This window comes from Trachypithecus francoisi, unplaced genomic scaffold (assembly GCF_009764315.1).
Source record: "Trachypithecus francoisi isolate TF-2019V2 unplaced genomic scaffold, Tfra_2.0 Contig01554, whole genome shotgun sequence".
In the NCBI taxonomy this organism is placed as follows: Eukaryota; Metazoa; Chordata; class Mammalia; order Primates; family Cercopithecidae; genus Trachypithecus; species Trachypithecus francoisi.
Window position 1 is genome coordinate 2,160,793 of NW_022681439.1, and position 20,157 is coordinate 2,180,949.

General features: G+C 41.0%; 1 long non-coding RNA gene across 1 annotated transcript in view; it reads right to left on the reverse strand.

Annotated features, from left to right (window-relative positions):
* The window catches only part of LOC117063247, a 91,064-nt gene that overhangs the window by 14,627 nt on the left and 56,280 nt on the right, over positions 1-20,157 (reverse strand). Inside the window, exon 2 of the long non-coding RNA XR_004428831.1 lies at positions 6,784-6,855. This is a non-coding gene — a long non-coding RNA (uncharacterized LOC117063247). The remainder of the gene's footprint in view (positions 1-6,783; positions 6,856-20,157) is intronic.

Sequence of the window (20,157 nt, forward strand, 5' to 3'; positions counted from 1 at the left end):
GCAAATGTTTCTCACAGTATAAGGAGAATATGGACAGAAAACAAACAGACAATTAAATATATAATACATCAGGTCATTTCACTGATAGTTTAATAATGTACTTTTGCCTCCATTTTTCAGGGAGTTTGAAAGGACCTTGTGGGCAAAGGTCTACCATTTTGTGAACCTTATAATGACCAGCACTAGATGCACAGTAAATAATAGATCCATGCTTGTTTGCTTATTACTTGAGGTTGGCTGAATTTGCATGGCAAGATAGAGGGATACAAAACTTAGGCTTTGTTTACACAAACCCAAATGCTATGGACAACTGGTCTCTCACTGGGGTGGAAGTCATATCTCTAAGATTCCTTCCAGCACCAAGATCTATGATTTTTTTTCTTGTGAAGCACCATGATTGTTTTAAAAATCAAATGGTACAAATATAAGCTGAACATATATAACATTTATTTCATCATGACTTGGTTAAGGAACAATATAAAAAGGAAAGAGAAGAAATGTTATTAAAGTCTTATAAGCACTATCCCAAATGGACTACTCTAAGATGCTCTATTATTCCATACTCTCCCCTTTAAAATGGATTTTCCCCCTACAAACCTGCATAAATATTGTTTTATAGCCATTTTCTTTGTGTATGTGTGTGTGTGTATATATATATATATATATAATTTAAAACTTTATTGCTTTAATACAAAATTGTATGTTTCTTCTAATTACAACCAAGCAAAATTATGTGTGCACATGGACAAGGGCCAGAAGAGAAAAAGCAAAAGGGAAATCAGTTATTGGGTGAAGGTTGTGAGGCTAAGGGTAGTTCTTTTTTTCTCCTTTAGATGTTTCTTCAGTGTGATTATGTAACATTTAAACAAGACTATACCATACTATTGATTAGGTTTGAAAAAATAATAAAATGTTTCTCCAACAGAAAAGAATTCAAAACACAGCAGTATGACCCAGAGAACCCTGACCCATATGTCAAAATGCTGCTGGCCTCAATGACGCCAGCTGGAAGGTGTCCTTGTGCGCCTCTGCACACCTAGAAGACACAGGAAGGATTTGCCATGTCTTAGTCTCCCAGATCCAAGGTCCTGGCATCAGAAGGGCCTCAGAATTCCTTAACCCTGTCCACACTCAGAGAAAGCCCTGGGCAGGGAGGCCCCCCACGGAGACCCAGGTGTCAGTCATTGTCATTCAGGAAACCTTCCTATCCCTGTTTGTGCTTCTCATTCGATTCTGCAGTCCTGACCCTATCATTTTGCTATCATTTTTCTTCCTCCTCCCCAAAGACTCAACACAAGGAGCCAGGGACTGTGAACCCGGAGAAACCCAGCTTCCAGTCTTGGTTCTGCCACTCACCCTCAGAGTGTCCTCTGAGCAAACCACAGAAGCTCCCAGGGTCCCAGTTTCTCATGTGTAAAAATGGGGATGTTACACCAAGTGATCTCTAAACCCTTTCATTTCTGGTATTCCAGGACTCTATGATTCTAAAAATGGAAGAAGACAGCCATGCATTTTGTTCAACCAGCAGAACTTCGGGGCTCAATCCAAGAATATTCTTGTTGTGGCTACCAGAGAGGCTCCAAACCCAGGAACTTGACTGAGGCACACAATCTGGTCTCTTCAAATCATCAGTGCCTCCTTTTCTTTTCTTTTCTTTTCTTTTTTTTTTTTTTGAGACAGGGTCTCACTCCGACACCCAAGCTGGAGTACAGTGGCTTCATCATAGCTCAATGCAGCCTTGGCCTCCTGGGCTCAGGCGATTCTCTCACCTCAACCTCCAAGTAGCTGGCATTACAGGCACATGCCACCATGCCTGACTAATTTTTACATTTTTTAGAGACAGGATTTTGTCATGTTGCCTAGGATGGTCTTGAACTTCTGGGCTCAACCCATCCTCCCACCACGGCCTCCTCCTTGCTTTAAAAATTTTTTTACACCTGTAATCCCAGCACTTTGGGAGGACAAGGCAGGTGGATCACTTGATGTCAGGAGTTCGAGACCAGTCTGGCCAACATGGTGAAACCCTGTCTCTACTAAAAATAAGAAAAATTAAAAATAGCCAGGTGTGGTGGTGGATGCCTCTAATCCCAGCTACCCAGGAGGCTGAGGCAGGAGAATTGCTTGAGCCTGGGAGGCAGAGGTTGCAGTGAGCTGAGGTCACAGCACTGCAATCTAGCGAAGGCAGCAAAGAGAAACTCAGTCTCAAAAAAAAAATTATTGTTTATTTTTATTCCTGTTTAAAAACAGAGTCTTGCTCCATCATCCAGGCTAGAATGCAATGGTGAAATCACAGCTTACTACAGCCTCAAATTCCTGGCCTCAAGTGATCCGCCTGTCTCAGCCTTCAGAGTGGTTGGAAATGCAGGCATCTGCCATCATGTCCAGCTAATTAAACAAAAAATTTTAAAGACAGGGTCTCCACTATGTTGCTCAGGCTGGTCTCGAACTTCTGGACTCAAGTGATCCTCCCGCCTCAGCCTCCCAAGGTGTTGGGGTTTCAGGCATAAGCCACTGCACCTGGACTTCCTTACAGCATTGCTAGATAAACTTAGACTTATCCAATTAAATAATTCTACTATTAATTCGCATAGCTAGGAACTTTGAACTTCTTATGTAAACATATACACAAGGCATCTGGCAATGCAAGTTTGTAAAGATGAGAAGGCAAAGACCTTAACTGGAGGTGCGGTGGGAGGGAAAGGGGAGGAGTAGTTGCCATGTATTGGGCATTTTTAATGGCAAGTTCCAGAAACCCAATTCAAAAGCAGACTTTATTGGTTTACATAGTGAAAAATTAATTTCCGTATTCAGCTTGACCAAGGGATTTTAGCGATATCGTTGGATCTGGATTGGCCTCTTTTCTTGGTTTCCTGATCTTGGTTCCTTTGTCACCTTCACTCTTGGGCAGTCCTCCAATCATGGCAGCCTCACTCCCCAAAGATAAACACATTTTTCCCAACCATCCCTGTTTTGGTTCCTTTGGTTAGTCACTTTTATAGTCTCTAAAATAAACAACAATATAAACAACCTTCTATCCCTGCTTCTTGATGAATCAGTATAAGTTTCTTTCCATGATGGAAGAAGATCAGACCATTCATTTTCTGCCTGGCTCAGCAGAGTTCTATCACGATGCTTGGTTTCTTCTTCTCTGGGACACTTGTGCAGCCTGTAAAAACATCCTTACACTTCATGTCTTATTTTGTCCACTGTATCCTGATTCTTCACTCTGTAAGGCAAGGAATCTTCTGCTCACATCCTTCCTTCTGCCTCGCCCCATTCCTGCCACTTCAAGGTTGGTACCTCCTTCATTGTATTCTGTAACCATCATAGATTTGCCCAGGATTTCTCTATATGTGGATTTGATAAGCAATAAGCAACTGTTAGGCCAGGTGTAGTGGCTCATGCCTGTAATCCCAGCACTTTGGGAGACTGAAGTGGGTGGATCACCTGAGGTCAGGAGTTCGAGAACAGCCTGACCAATATGGTAAAACCCCATCTCTACTAAAAATACAAATATGAGCCGGGTGTGGTGGTGCATACCTATAGTCCCAGCTACTTGGGAGGCTGAGGCAGGAGAATCGCTTGAACCCAGGTGATGGAGGTTGCATTGAGCCAAGATTATGCCACTGCACTCCAGCCTGGGCAACAGAGTGAGACTCCACCTCAAAAAAAAAAAAAAAAAAGGAAGTATTATTTATATTACTATAAGCATGTAAATGTTGTTTACTGATGTGCACATTACTACACTAGGGTTTATTCTCTGTAGGTCTAATGTTATCACTACTCTGGCTTTCAATGGAGATTGTGCCTAACATTTAGTTCAAATAGATTTTTTTTAATACTCTAGTAATTGCCTTTATCAAAGCCTCAACTTTTTCTAACTTTAAATCAAACTTTTCTTGTTGCTGTTAATTCCCAGAACCATCTTTCTGTTCTAATCTAGATCTCTACTCACTGCTCTCTGGAATTGGATTTGGTTGGTCTCCTGGATCCATGACTTATTTCTTATTTTGTACTCTTATGTTATGTGGGCTGTAATTTCAGGTAACTCCCTAAAAAAGGAATTATGAGAGGTAAACTTTGGACTCCTTGCCTACTTTGAAGTGTCCATTTTACCTTCATCCTGGATATAGAATTCTAAGTTGGAAATAATTTTCCTTTAGAGCTTGCTCCCTTGCATCCCTGATTCACTGATGCTGATAAGTCTGATGCCAAGCGGACTTCGTTCTCTTTTAGGAAGAAACCTGTTTTTTTTCCTATCTTTTCTGTATATGTTTACTATCTCTTTATCCCTGGTATTCTGAAATTTCATCATGCCATATCTAGGTAGAAGTCTTTTTTAATCCTTTGAGCCTTTAATTAGAGAAATCTTTGTTAAGTCTTTTTTCATCCTTTGAGCCTTTAGTTAGAGGAATCTCTGTTTAACAATCTGTGTCCTTCTTCAACTCTGGTATATTCTTTCATATTATTTCCTTGCTAGTTTCTTCCTCTCTGCATCTCTTTCCAAAATCCCTGTTAATCTGATGTTGGACTACATGGATTGATTCCTTGCTCTTAAAGTTTCTCTCATATTTTTAAAATATTTTTTTCTTATATGCTAAGAGATACTCTCAAATTTATCTTTCAATCCTTCCATTGCATTCTTTAAATTTCTGCAATTGTACAGCCACTCATGCCTCTGGTTCCATCTCATCCTGACTCTCCCCTGCTTTACATATATCTTCCTTGTCCACCCTGCAGGACTCAAATCCCAGGATCAAGCACTAAGACGGCTTTTAAGAATAACTTTTTAAAAAAATCTTAAATTTCTTTATTTTTAAAAAAATTAAGAACATCTCCATCCATTATGATGATTACTATAGAAAATAATAAATGTTAGCAAGGATGTGGAGAAATTGGAATGCTTGTGCACTGTTGGTGAGGATATAAAATGGTTCAGCCACCATGAAAACCAGCATGGTGGTTCCTCAAAAAGCTAAACATAGAATTACCATATGATCCTGCAATTCCACCACTGGGTATATACTCACAAGATTTGAAAGCAGGATCTTGAAGAGATATTTGGATGCCCATGTTAATAACAGCATTATTCATAACAGCTAAAGTGTGGGAGCAACCCAGCTGTCCATCAATGGGTGAATGAGTAAGCAAAGTGTGATGTATACATACAATAAAATATTATTCAGCCCTAAAGGGGAAGAAACTTCTGCAATAGGCTATAACATGGATGAACCTTAAGAACTTGCTGCTCAGTGAAAGAAGTCAGTCACAAAAAGACAAATACTATATGATTCCACTTAGATGAGACACTTAGAGTTGTCAAAATCACAGAGACAGAAAGCAACTGGAGGGAGGGGGGAATGGGAAGTTATCGTTTAAAGGATATAGAGTTTTGGTTTTACAAGACTAAAAGAGTTAAGGAAACGGGTGGTGGTGACGGTTGCAACAACATTGTGAATGTATTATCTGGGTGTGGTGGCATGCATTTGTAGTCCTAGCTACTTGAGAGGCTGTGATGGGAGGTTCACTTGAGTCCAGGAGTTTGAGGCTATGGTGAGCTGTAATCCTCCCACTGCACTTCAGCCTGGGTGACAGAGAGACCCCATCTCAAAAAAAAAAAAAACCTGCAAAACACATTATGAATATATTTTAAAACACTGAACTGGGGTCAGGCGCAGTGACTCATGCAATTCCAGCACTTTGTGGGGCCGAGGATGGGAGATTGCTTGAGGCCAGGAGTTTGAGACCAGCTTGGACAACACAGCGAGATCCCATCTCCAGAAAAAAAAAAAAATTAGTCAGTCCTGGCGATGCACACTTGGAGTCCCAGCTACTTGGGAGACTGAGGTGAGAGGATTGCTTTAGCTGGGAGGTGGAGGCTACAGTGAGCTATGATTGTGCCACTGCACTAGGAGACAGAGCAAGACCCTGTCTTAAAAACAACCAAGAAACTCCCAAAACACTGACCTGCACAACTGAACTGCACATTTAAAAATAGTTAAGAATATAAATTTTATGTTATGTGTATTTTATCACAATAAAAAATAAACAAAAGAGAAAATCAACTGTCCTCAATTTTTGGCTGGGAGAAGTTCCTGGTTGCGGCAGATTTGTGCGGTGTGGTAGGGAGGAGTTAGGGGTTGGGCGGTCTATATGCTCCATCTGCAGGCCTTCAATTACTCCTCAGCACCACTTCTCACACCAGTGCCCCACGGTACCTGCTATCTCAGAGTATAGAGTTTTTTCAGGTTCTGCAGCCCCTTCATTTATATTCCAGGATGACTTTCCCTCTTTTCCCTTTATTTGTCATCATTCTTCCATCTGCTTTATGTCTTCTAGCAGTCCATTAAAACTCTTCACCTACTGTTAGCTCTCCTGCCATTCTCTTGGCTCTTGTGGGTTTATACCTTTTAAATTCTTTTTATCATCTTTTTCATGGGATCTCGGGAGGAGGGATGATACCCATGTGTGCTTGGCAGCTCGCCCTGAACTGTCCAACCAGCAGAGTTGTTAATTTTGTGTCGAGTGGACGAGTCTCTGGATTTTCTATTGATTATGGATGTAGAGAGACTCTGAGTTTACTTTAAAATGCTCTAGTTTAGGGTTGGAAGGAAACTTACACTTTAATAAATAAATCCCCATGTCTTAATTCAGGGCTGGATGGAAACGTGGACTTGAATAAATAAATCCCACGTCTTTCTTACATCAGTCATGGTTCTACTGGAGAAGCATGGCCACTAGGTATGCAATTATTTATTATTAATTATAGGGATTTGGCCTTACCCAGTTGTGAGAGGTGACTGGAAAATTCTCTCTATAGCTGTTTTCTTAGTGCTTGATCCTGGGGTTTGAGTCCTGCAGGGAGGACAAGGAAGATATATGTAAAGCAGGGGAGAGTGAGGATGAGACGTAACCAGAGGCATGAGTTGGAGTCCTTAAGGATGGATTGAACCTGTGTCAGTTCTTGTTGCCCTTGGCCTTGATGGTGTGGGTGTCCTGCAGGAGGAGCTGGCACACTTGATCACAGAGGTAAATACACACTTGGTTCGGGACTTGTAGAAGATGAATGGGGATGTGAGAGAAGGGGAAGCAGCTTGTGGACTGATTGCTGTCTCACGGGATCCAACTTAGCCAGCAGGTGAGTGACAACGTGTGGGAGCTGCCTAATCCCCTGCACCTACCCGCTGAGGGTGAGAACCACATGGCTGCAGCCTTACCTCTACCCTCCCAATCTCCGAGACCTGCCCTAGCTGGGAATTTACAAGGAAACGAATTTTAGGAACCAGTTCCCTCTTCTCAAGTTGACACATTACAAATCCACCACACTTTTGGAATAGAAAAATTAGGCTCAGAGAGATGACATGAATTATACAAAGCTTGATAATTCTTTTAAAACTTGGACTAGAAACCAGGACTTTTGATTTCCAATTCAAATACCTTTAAAAAATGTAGGCCACTGCACTCCAGCCAGGCGACAGAGCAAGACTCCGTCTCAAAAAAAAAAAAAAAAAAAAAAAATGTAGGCCGGGCGCGGTGGCTCATGCCTGTAATCCCAGCACTTTGGGAGGCCGAGGCGGGCGGATCACAAGGTCAGGAGATCGAGACCATCCTGGCTAACACGGTGAAACCCCGTCTCTACTAAAAATACAAAAAACTAGCCGGGCGCGGTTGCGGGCGCCTGTAGTCCCAGCTACTCAGGAGGCTGAGGCAGGAGAATGGCGTGAACCCGGGAGGCGGAGCTTGCAGTGAGCTGAGATCCGGCCACTGCACTCCAGCCAGGGCGACAGAGCAAGACTCCGTCTCAAAAAAAAAAAAAATGTCTCCACCTTACTATAGACATAACACATTCTTATTAGAGAAAATTTGAATAACATAAGAAACTTAAAGTAAGATAAAAGATCACCCATAGTTTCATCATTTAAACTCAAATCGTTAACATGTTAGTGTATTCCCTTTCATTTTTTTCTCTGCTTATCTACCTGTATTTCCATAATTATATGACACATGCATACATATATATTTTCTTATGCATTAAAATCTTTATCAGCATAATCAATAATAATTTATTCAACCATTTGTCTAAAAATAGATGTTAAGGCTATCACTTTTTTTTTTTGCTAATACAAATAACGATGAGCATCCTTGTGTATATATTTTTACTCTTATTTTATCCTTATGATAGTCTTAAAATTGGAAGTATATACACTGAAATTGCTTTCATCAAAGATCATTCCACTTTAGCAGAAGTGCGTGAGAATATCTGTCTTCCTAAGCCTTGATGGCATTGTTCACTATCTTTTAAATATCGTTGTTATCAACTTTTATCTTATCATTGTTTCCATTTACATTGCTTTGATTACTTGGCAGTGTGAACATTTCATCAGAGTTTGTTCATCATTTATAGTTATTTTTGGGGAATTGTTTATCCACTTATCAATGGAGGGTCTTCATGGTTTTTTCATGTGTTATATTTTACTATGTTAAATATATCAATTCCCTGCCATTTTGTTGCAGATACTTTCTTTTTCTTAAGCAATTCAGTGCTCTGAGTCATAACCATGTGGAATAATGGGCTCCTGGGAACAGAAGCAACAGCTGCGTGGAGGGTGAGGACAAGCTGACATTTATAAATATTCTGGTCAAGAGTTCCAATTGGTGTTTGTTTGCTGAGGGTGCTAGTGTGAGGCCCGGCTGAGTCATGAGGTTGAACAGATAGTCCAAGAGCGGCTGAACAAGGCCAGGTGGGGAAGGGCACATGCCCTGGGGCTCCCCGAGAATTGGAGAAAGAGACTGATGAAGTGGGTGTGATGGGAACAGTTAGAGAAAATGACGTCTTGGAGTTTATAGGCAAGGACCGTCCTTAGGCTTTGGGAAAGCTTAAGTTCAGGTAACAGATGGACGCAATTCCATACCCTAGGACCAAGGAAGATGCTCAAAAATATAACTCTGACAAACGCATGTAAGAGGATTCTAAAAACTTAAAACTTGGAGGAAAGCAGCCCAAATGTTTTGCTTTTCAATGTCCGGGAGCTGGAGGAAATATGTTTGGATGTGGATTTTATTCTTGAATAACCAAAAATTCTCTATGTGTTGAATGGGAATTCATATTCTCAGCTACATAGCTCATCTATATCACATATCTCAGATGTGTTGCAACTATCTAAGTTAGGACACAGTGATTAAGGTGGAGGCGCTACCCTCCCCTACCTGAAAAAGGTTTTATTTGTTTTGGAGGGGGCTGCTAAGGAGGGAGGGAGGTTCTGATCAGATTTGGACTGTGGGAGAATAGGACAGAAAAGAGATGAAAGGAGATTTTAATAAGTGTTACTGTTTATTATGTAAATGTCTAATATTCCAAGAAACACGAGTAGGAACAGTATCTCCTCTTATTCTCTATTGCCGATTGAGTTGTGCAGTAAAGCAGATTCCAAAAGTCTCATGAAATATGGTAAGTAGGATTAGAAAACAAAATGGTTTGGCTTTTTCTTAAGATAAAAAGCATGTCTTTTTTTTTTTTTGAGACAGAGTCTTGCTCTGTCACCCAGGCTGGAGTGTAATGGCTCAATCATAGCTTACTACAGCCTCCAACGCCTGGCCTCAAACAATCCTCCTGCCTCAGCCTCCCAAAGAGCTAGAATTACAGGCATGAGCCACCAGGCCAGGCCCCAAAAGCAAGGATATTAGTCTGAATTTGACCTTCCATCTTGGTGTATAGAAAACTCAGATAGGATGGTATATATTTTTGTATTCTCACATGCCTTTGTGTGTTCATTTATTCGTGTCTATTTCATTCCAACAAGGGTGTGAGCTTTCCTGTGTTTGTCCTGCTGCTTCCTTTCCCTTCTCTTCTCCATCAGGTGAGCTTTTACTCATACTGCAAAAGCCAATTCAATTACCAGCTGCTCTGTGAAACCTTCCCCAGCTCACCCAGGCAGGATGAATTTCAGCCTTCCTCATGCTTCTATGGTTATCCCATTTAGACTGTTAACAATGTCTACTAGATGATAAGCTCCCTGAGGCCTCATTTATCTCTACGTCCTCAGCATCAGCCCAGGCCCACCATGTGTACAGCATGAAGCACAGGAAGCCCTCTGTGCGTGTCCTTCCCATTTTCCTCTCTCTGTCTTTCTGGCTTCGCTCTGCCTTCCCGCCCAGGACTCCCAGGGGCTTGGGCTCCTTCCTTAGCCTGTCTCCAGTGTGCATGCAACTGGCCTTGGCTGGGTGGATCCGTTGAATTCTCGGCGAAGTGTGGAGGAGTTCAGGGGGCCTGTGATCTGAACCAGCTGCTATCCGTCATCCACCTGACTGTCGCCCTCAGTCTGACTAGCTCCGGTGCCTCACTCTCAACCGCTCCCTGACTCAGGAATGGAAGAGATGCATTATCTATTGCTCCCCTGCCAAGCTCCCAACATCTGACATTTGTACAGTGCTTTTCAGTTTACAAGGCACTTCCAATCCATTATTTCAAGGGCTGTAAATAAGGCAACAAAGTGCTGCCGGAGTATTGGGAGCCAGTGATTAATTTCAGTTGGGGAATCCACCGAATGCCTCATGAGGAACTGCGTGCTGGGGGAGCCTCATTCAGCACGGGAGTCAGGCTGAAGGGCTCTGAATTCTGCCCCTTCCAAGGCCTTGTAAAGAGAACAGAAGCAGCAGAGGCCATGCACACATTTCCAGCATTTGCTTCAACTACCCTCTGGTGTCCTTTTCTCACTCACTGCGCCTTCATGCATCTCCCCCTGATCTCTGACATCCGTGGGTAATGCGCTGGGGTTTCTAATTCTTACCACAAGAGGCCCTGGCTGTGTCAACCTGTTTGGACATGCTCCTGTGATATGACCTGGCGTCCTCTGTGGGTCAAGACCCCATCATCCTTTTCTGTGATCGCGCTTTGTGACCACCACTCCTTTCCTTGGTGTTGCCACCGTAGAATCAGCTCACACAGATGACAGCTTTGAGCTCTAATATTCTACGATCATTGGTCTTCATAACTTTAGAAGCAACTGGGTTTCTTTGCTTAGTCACAGCAAAGGCTCCATGATATCAGACATACTGTTACACGCGGGGCGCACACAGGGTGATTCCGCAGTCACCATCAGTTTTCCTAGGAGGCGGGTTCACCAGGAGGCGCTTCATGAATGTGGATGGGCTGAAAGGTACTTTGGAACAAACAGCTTCCACAAAAGTGCCAGATTCTAATTGACATTGTTTTTCAAAGTGTTAGAAGATACATTGAATTTCAAGGCAAAGGGAAAAAAATTAGAATAGGAAGTAAAGAAAGGGAATTGACAGGCAGAAATGAAATGAGTCAATCTAATTTCAAAACCCGTCCTGAACCAAGGGTAAAATAACATATAGGGTTTGTGAAAAAAGGAAATCTAATATTTATAAGGGGTTCAACATCTAAGGGATAATAAATTGCACTTGAGAGGAAATGCTGCATTAGATAAATTTTATCTTGACACTGAACCCTTTAAAATGCCTGTAAAGCTTGTCTTATACATCTGTTCTAGCCCACATACCAGTCTGTCCCTGGTAGTAACTGAAGGGTTATTTTGCTGAGAAAAATCTCTTTGACTTAGAAGCTGGAAGAAAGAAGAGGGAAGCTCAGAGATTGGAATCTAAATGAGTAATAGAAAAATTTCAAATGCCACCATGGCAGGGAAAAGATGAACTCAAGTCTGTGATAATTGACACTTCTTACATTCAATTCTATTCTATCTTCCCTCCAAACACACTCTTAGCCTGGTTTAACATCATTTAAGTCCGTTTGGAATTACAGTGGAGAAAGCGACAAAGGAAATTGAATCAGTAAAGTGCATTGTTGGCTGAAATTACCTGTGGAGATGGGACACTGGGTGGTCCTGAGTCACTGTGGCCTAAGCTCCCATGGCTCTCGATAACAGGTGCTGATGGTGTGGGAAGGACAGTGTCTCCAGTTAGGAGTGTATAGGTTTGGGTGGGTAGGCTGTGTGATGGTTGATTTCTATGTGTCAAGTCAACTGGGCCAAGGGATGCCCAGATAGCTGGTAACACATTGTTTCTGGGCATGTCTGTTGAGGGTGCTTCTGGAAGAGATTATCATTTTACTCAGTAGATGGAGTAAAGAAGACCCACCCACTGGATATGGGTGGTCTGTATCCAGTCTATTATGGGCTAAAATAGAACAAAAAGGCAGAGGAAGGAGGAAATCACTTTCTCTTCTGGACCTGGGACGTCCATCTCTTCCTGCCCCTGGCTATCAGCACTTCTGGTTTGGGGGTTTTCACACTCAGACTGGGACTTACACCGTCAGCTTCCTGGTTCTCAGCCTTTGTGCTTGGACTAGAAGGATACTACTGGCTTTCTTAGGCCTCCAGCTTGCAGATGGCAAATCATGGGACTTTTTGGCTTCCGTGATTATGTGAATCAAGCCCTCATAATAAATCTTTCTATAGATCTATAGATATTCTATTGGTTCAGTTTCTCTGAAGCCCTGATGAATACAGGGAGTAAGGGACTAAATGCAGTACACATGGAGTGTGTTGTGTATGCATGCACGTCCATATGTGTGCATGTGCACGTGTGTGTGATGCAGAGTAATGGTTGGGATCTAATGGATGGATGAGCCACCCATTAGCAGGTGAGGTTCCTGCTGGGAGTTTCTGCTGGAGCGTCTACTCCCTTGGTTTTGTGATTCAGCTCCTTTAGTTGGTGATTTACCTCATTCATCAAAGCTTCACAAGGGACTTGTAAAACAGTGGCAAATAATCCTGACTATGACTTTAGAATAATCCAGGAAAAAGGTGGATATTGTCCAGCATTTGTTCAATATCAAAGGTAATATGTTTTATACAAATGCACTTTCATTTTACATATGAATAATCAGATGATTGTGATATTCTCATACCTTATAAATATTTAGTGATGAGCATTCAATTTGACATTATGAATGTTAAATAAACCTGGATTCAAATGCAGTTTCCACCACTTACCTTAGAAACTTTGAGTTCTTTGAACCTAGTTTTGTGATTTCAAAAATGGGGATTAAATCCACTTTGAAGGCTTGTTTTGAGGATTAAGTGAGAACATTTTGTAAAGGGCCTAGAACACAATAGGTGCTCATTAAATTCCTCTTTCTTTCTGCATCCTGGACACATTTGATTTTTTTTAAAGAAGAAAAATGTATTATACTAGATGTTTATTTCAAAAAGTAATTTATCCTTAGACCTTAAATGTTTGATCAAGGCACTAATTCCCAAATCTTAAAAATAAAAGTGACCATAAATATCATATCATTCTTTTAAAAATATTTTATTTGGAAATAACTGAAAACCTGTAGAGAAGTTGCAAGTATAGGAATAGTGTCTCTCTCTCTCTCTCTGTATATATGAATACATAAATTCATAAAATTTTTCTGAACCATTTGAGAATGAGTGGCATCCAATTTAGCCCTTATCCATTAATATTTCAGTGTTTATTTCCTAAGAATAGGGATATTCTTTTACTATAACATAGTAATCAAGTTCAGCAAATTTCACATTGATAGAATATTTTTAGTCAAATTTACCATCCTTATTCCAATTTCATTAATCAGTCCAATAATGTGCTTTATAAAACATTTCTCTTTCTGCCAATACAGGATGCAGTATAGGACTGGGCATTTCATTGCCATGTCACCTTTAATCTGGATGAATGGAAACTGTATCTTACCATTTTTATAATCATTGATCCGTGAGGTACCTGTACATGGCTAGCTAGTGCACTTATAATTCAATTAAGAGGGCACTGGAATAACCACCTACTATTTACCTGGACATTCAATGGCTTCTGTCTGTAGCAAAAATTATAGACTCATCTCTGGGTTTCTAGTCCACTGTAATATACCCTGTGATGGTGAATTTTCTGTGTCACCTTTACTGGGCCGTGGGATGCCCAAACATCTGGTTAAAATTCTTTCTGGGTGTGTCCATGGGGGCGTTTCCAAAAGAGGTCAGCATTTAAATTGGTAGACTGAGGAAAGCAGTTAGCCCTCCCCAGTGCATGAACATCATCCAGTCTGTTGAAGGCTTGGAACAAAAAGGATAACGAAGGTTAAATTCATTCTCTGACTGCATGAGCTGGAACATTCATTTCTTCTTGCCTTTGGCACTCCTAGTTCTCAGGCCCTCAGACTTGGACTGGAGTCTGCAGCATTAGGGCTTTGGCTCTCAGGAGGCCTTCAAACTGCGTCACTGACTTTGCTAGGTCTCCAGCTGCAGATGGCAGATCATGGGACTTCTCGGCCTCTATAATCATGTGAGACAATACCTTATCATCTCTCTTTCTCTCTCTCTCTAGATATATGTATCTCCTATTGGTTCTGTTGGTTCTGTCTCTCTGAAGAACCCTAATATATGCTCTAATTGTTATACACTATTCCTCGTATGGAGTCGGCAACTCATAGATGGAGGAACCATAAGCTTGGTGCAGGCAGCTCTGAGTGTGGATTCTAGTTCTACTACTTGTTGACTGCATGGCCTCTAGCAAGTTTAACTTCTTCTAACTTCTTGTAAATAAAGTTATAACCACTCAATAAATAATTGTGGAATGGATACATATATCCACTTCATAGACTTGTTGGGAGGACTGTGTGCAATAATTTGCCTAAATGAGCCCACAAAGGTGCTTGGCACACAGCACATTCTCAAAAATGATTACTCCTTTGCCTTGCTTCTGTCAACCACTATGGACTCCAATAGGCCGAAGAAGAGACCTGGAGCCAGCATGGGACATGAGGTTTACTGAAGACTTACACATAGGCTGTCCAGTGTGGCAGGCTGGATAGGAGAACTGCTACTGCTTGTAGAAAGCATACAGTTTATATAGCAATTTTCACTCAGCACGTTTTACCTAGCAACCTACATTTAACCCCCCCCAAAAAAGGCTTCCATCCCCTGCATGGCCTGCCTTCCAAGGGATGGACTGGGTGTTTGGATGCCTTTCATAGAGATAGTGAATCTCCAGGTTGGCCACTCCCAGATTCCTTAGCTGGGAACTCTGAACAGACACTCTTCTCAGACCATAGGGTCATTCTTAGGGTGTGCTTCAGTTGTTGCTGTCAGGTGCATCTGCCATACAGCTTCTTGCTAGAGTCAGATTATCTGCTTCCTTAAACCATGTGATATGGTTTGGCTGTGTCCCCACCCAAATCTCATCTTGAATTGTAGCTCTCATAATTCCTACATGTTGTGGGAGGGATGCAGTGGGAGATCATTGAATCCCGGGGTGGTTTCCCCCATACTGTTCTCGTGGTAATGAATAAGTCTCATGAGATCTGATGGTTTGATAAGGGGTTTCCCCTTTCACTTGGCTCTCATTCTCTCTTGCCTGCTGCCATGTAAGACATGATTTCCGCCCTTTGCCATGATTGTGAGGCCTCCCCAGTCATGTAGAACTGTGAGTCTATTAAACACCTTTTTCTTTATAAATCACCCAGTCTCAGGTATGTCTTTATCAGCAGCATGAAAATGGACTGATACGCTAGGGAATGACACGTTCATTCCCACTCCTCAACTTTGCTCATGTAGGCCATAGCTCAACCTTGTTCTCTCCTTTCTTTGCAGCCTACCCAAAGCCTGAATATTTGTTAAGATTCAGCTCTGTTTTTTTACATCCTTCATAAAGCCCTCATTAATTTCATAATTCTCTTTCTCTCTACCTTCTATATCGCTACAATATCATGGATTCAGCAAAGGTTTTAGAAATGCTTAATGAATGAAATCCTAGAATGAATACTGAATGAATGAATTCTAAAATTTGTGGGCCCCATTATGGCTATAGATGTAGAAAATTTCTCATATAAAGAAGGGAGGAAGTTGGGTGCAGTGGCTCATGTCTGGAATCCCAGTGCTTTGGAAGGTCAAGTTGGGAGGATTGCTTGAATGCAGGAGTTCAAGACCAGCTGGGGCAACCAATTAGCTGGGCATGGTGGTGTGTGCCTGTAGTCCTAGCTACTCAGGAGGCTGAGGCAGGAGGAGCGCTTGAGCCTAGGAGTTCAGGGCTGCAGTGAATTATGATCATGATTGCACCACTGCACTCCAGCCTGGGAGATAGAGCAAGACTCTGTCTTTAAAAACAAACAAAAACAAAAGAAGGCAAGCGCACTAATAGTTACCCAGTACTGCTCAGTGCCCTGTGGTCTCCCTACACTACTACGTGAATCTCCAGGACAACCCCCAGGTCTTCCTAGCTCCATTTTGCTTATAAGAAACTTGAGGAACAAAGTCACAGAGCTGGAAAATGCAGAGCTAGATTCTGAACCCAGGGCTGGTTCCATACTTTTTTTTACACTGTATTGCCACATATGCTGAAATTTATGTTGAAAAATATCGACTTTGATTCATGGAAGACAGGTACATGTTAAGTTTTAGAGAAGCTAGAAGGGTAGTGGGACTTGGCGCAGCCAACCTCTTGCTCAACATAAGTTAACTTTCGTCCCCCTGCACCAGGGGCCTGTGCTGACTCAGTGTGACTCAAAATGACAGTTTTATAAGCTTCTGAGGGAAAACTGGTTGACTTAATAGGTAGTTCAAAAACCTTTCACACACAAAGAGCCCAATAATTTCCCATTTTTAAAGTGTCAGTTGCAGTTATCAGTTAATGACCGGCAATGGCTGCTCAACAAATAGACATTTATGATGAGTGCTTCAATGTGGGAAGTTGGACAAAATGACCTCTCAGGGCCTTCCCAATGGATTTAATCAGTCTAATCAAACCTTTAGACAGAGTCTGAGCCCAGAGTGGAGCATTTATCTCCTGTTTTGAACTGTTTTACACTGTTTTGGGCAAATACATCTTATCTCCCCAACTGGTAGATTCTGGAAGGTCAGAGACTGTCAAATACTTTTCGTTAGTCCTTCACGGCACTGAGTACAGAGCCTCTCCCATAGCACTGGGTGCAGAGTTGAGCACATAGTAGGTACCCAATGAATACTAATTTATTAATTCAAAATCTCGTAACTCCAGATACTTGTAAAACAAGGACACTTAGGGTTGGGCCAGATCAACAGAGGACTTTAAGTAATGATCCTTAAGAACTATTATAAAATGGATTGTGTGTACTCCTCAGGGGAGCTTCAAAGGCAACGTTCCAACATTCCGTATTGTTGTTAAGAATAGACTTAAGTAAATTCATATATTTCTTTTCTTAATTCATTCTATTTTGGTCTCAACCTGACAATATGTGATAGAGAAATGTGCCTGTATTTGTCTCTAATAGAGTTTCTATTAGAATAATAGGGTTAAAAACACTAATCAGTATTGGCAGGTTCTAGAGATGTGTGACCCAACATCAGAATGTTCATACTGGGGCTACGGGAGACATCTAAGTAAAGAAGGCCAAGTGAAACTGGATCGTAGAATCATCCTCCTACAATACCCAATGAAATTAACAACAATAAAAAATAAAAATAAGTAAAACAAACAAAAAATTTTATTACTAGCAGCATTTTATTTATTGAGACAGAGTCCTGCTCTGTCACCCAGGCTGGAGTGCAGTGGTGCGATCTTGGCTCACTGCAACCTCCACCTCCTGGGTTCAATCAATTCTTGTGCTTCAGGCTGCTGAGTAGCTGGCATTACAGGCGCCTGCCCATGCCTGAGACCAGCCTGGGCAACATGGTGAAACCCCGTCTCTACTAAAAATACAAAAATTAGCCAGGTATGAGGGGGGTGCCTGTAATCCCAGCTACTCAAGAGGCTAAGGCAGGAGAATCATTTGAACTTGGGAGGTGGAGTTTGCAGTGAGCCGAGATTGCACCACTGCACTCTACTCTGGACAACAGAATGAGACTCTTGTCTCCAAAAAAAAGTTAAAAAATAAAAATAAAATAATCAGGAATTGAATGTCGTATAGAGTAGGTGAGACTGAGATTCAATTATATTTTTTTAGATACCCAGTTGATCCACCATGCCACGGCTATTGTATTTCAAGAATCTATATACCCTATGTTAAGCTTTGCTCCTAACACTTTTTCTATTTCATTTTTAAATTGTCTACACCAATGCCAGTACTACATTCTTTTCATTACTCTAGCTTTGTGCTTGGTGACAATATTGTTTGGGCTAGCTCAGCATCTTAAGCATCTTCAAGAGTGTCTTGGTTATTTTTGGGATTCTGCTCTTCCATAAAAATTTTAGAATTGGATTATCAAATATATCAAAAAGCACTGTTGGGATTTTGATTGGAATTGCATTAAGTATATATGTCAATGTACAATAGTGAGTCTTCCTAATCATAAACATGGTATGTCCTGCATTTAGTTGAAAATTTTCATTAAATTTTTCTCTATAAAGTTGTTGCCTATCTTTTGTAGATGTATTTTTGTCATTGTGAATGGTATTTTTTCTTAAATCATCTTTCTGTTGTTGATACATAAAAATATGATTGATTTTTACATTCATCTTTTATTCCACCCTCTTACTAATTCTAATAATTTATTTGAATTATCTCTAACTTTAAGGGGTTTTATATATGAATAATCATATTTCTGAATAAAGATAAATTTGTTTCCCCCAATCCCATTTTCTCCTTCATTTGCCTATAGTGGCTAGAACTCCCTAGTAAAACCTTTAATGGAAGCGGGGATATTGGGCATTTTTAACTTATTCATAATTTTCAAGACAAAGTATTTAACATTTCATCATTAGCCATGATGTTTATTGAAGGATTTTGGTAATGATATCCTTTATCCAGAAAATCAAGTCTGTTCTGTTTCTGTTTTTCCGAAAGACTTTATCTTTTATGCATTCATGCAATAAATATTTATTGAGTACTTGTCTAAGCACCAGGGATTCCTCTCCAAACAAAACAGACAAAAAGTCCTGCCCTCATAGAGCTTGCAGTGTGGTGGAGGAAAATACAATAAATAAATATAGTGTACTAGCAGGTGATAAATGCTATGGAAAAAACTGAAGCAAGGGAAGGGGGTGGAAGTGCTGGGGCTGGGAGATGCAGTTTCAAATAGGGTGGCAAGGGTAGGTCTTGAGAAGGCAAGAGCTATTAGAGCAAATGCTCGAAGTAGCCAGAGAAGCAGGTTAGGCACATATGCATCAGGAAAGCATTCCAGACAGAGGGATAGCAGGTGCAAAGATGGAGGTGAGAATGTGCATGACTTAAGAAATAGCAACAAGACTAGCATGCCTGGAACTGAAGAAATCAGGGAAAGAGTAGCAGGAGATGGAGTTAGAGAGGTAATAAGGAGACTGATGTAGGTTACATTTTATCAAACTCTGTTTTTGCATCTACGGGGTGATTATGTGATTTTTTTCCCCTTTAATTTTGCAATGTAGGGATTATGTTTTTAGATTTCCCAAGTTAAGTGTCTTTATATTCCTGGGAGAAGCCAAAGTTGCTCATGGCATGTGATCTTTTTTATAAACTGTATTTAGCTTAGTAATATTTTGTTTGGTATGTCTGCAGCTGTATTCACGAAAGAGCTTGGCCTATAATTATTTTTTTTAAATTTTCATTGTAAAACAACACGTAGGCCGGGCGTGGTGGCTCACGCCTATAATCCCAGCACTTTGGAAGGCTGAGGCAGGCGGATCATGAGGTCAGGAGATTGAGACCATCCTGGCTAACAAGGTGAAACCCCATCTCTACTAAAAATACAAAAAAATTAGCTGGGCATGGTGGCGGGCGCCTGTAGTCCCAACTACTTGGGAGGCTAAGGCAGGAGAATGGCGTGAACCCATGAAGCTGAGCTTGCAGTGAGTCAAGATTGTGCCATTGCACTCCAGCTTGGATGACAGAGTGAGACTCCGTCTCAAAAAAAAAAAAAAGAATCCATAAAATTTTAGCATTTTTAAGTGTACAGTTCAGTAGTATGAACTATATTCATATATTTTGCAATGATCTCCAGAACTGTTTTCATCTTGCAAAACTGAAACTTTCTATCCATTGAACAACAACTCCCTTTTTGTCCTTCTCTTAGTTCCTGGAAAACAACCATTCTATTTTCTGTTTCTATGAATTCGACTACTTTAGACACTTCATATTATGCTTGTTTCATAATGTCCTAGGGTTCATCCATGTTCTAGCATGTGTCAGGATTTCTTTCTTTTTAAAGACAGAATAATATTCTACTGTATGGATAGACCATATTTTCTTTGTTCATTCATCTGCCAATGGATGTT